A 275-nucleotide genomic window follows, 5' to 3' on the forward strand; every position below is an offset into this window, starting at 1 on the left:
CAAAACCTACCTGCTACCTCATAATCGTGATTAAAATTCACTACTTCAGGGAATTCTGGCTACTTTTAAAGCCCCCAACTTTGAAGGGGGGTGTTTCTCTGCGCCTCTCTCCCCTGCCCCGGATTACGGGGGGGGCCGGGCCTGCAGGGGGAGCGCTGCGCGGGAGAAGGCCTCCATTGTTCTTGGAGCGGGATTCGGGGAAGCCGCACGCGCCGGGGGTGGGGGGAGAAGCAGCGCCATCTCCGGCCAAGGCCACGCCGGGAGCACTCCGGGAA

General features: G+C 62.2%; 1 protein-coding gene across 1 annotated transcript in view; it reads right to left on the minus strand.

Annotated features, from left to right (window-relative positions):
• The window catches only part of SRSF3 (serine and arginine rich splicing factor 3), a 6,231-nt gene extending 5,973 nt beyond the window's left edge, over positions 1-258 (minus strand). The window contains exon 1 of the mRNA XM_009644575.2: positions 11-258. The gene's annotated coding sequence lies outside the window, so the exon portion shown is untranslated. The remainder of the gene's footprint in view (positions 1-10) is intronic.
• Positions 259-275: the final 17 nt, after the last annotated feature.

Source organism: Egretta garzetta, unplaced genomic scaffold (genome assembly GCF_000687185.1).
Source record: "Egretta garzetta isolate BGI_Z169 unplaced genomic scaffold, ASM68718v1 scaffold688, whole genome shotgun sequence".
Taxonomy (NCBI): Eukaryota; Metazoa; Chordata; class Aves; order Pelecaniformes; family Ardeidae; genus Egretta; species Egretta garzetta.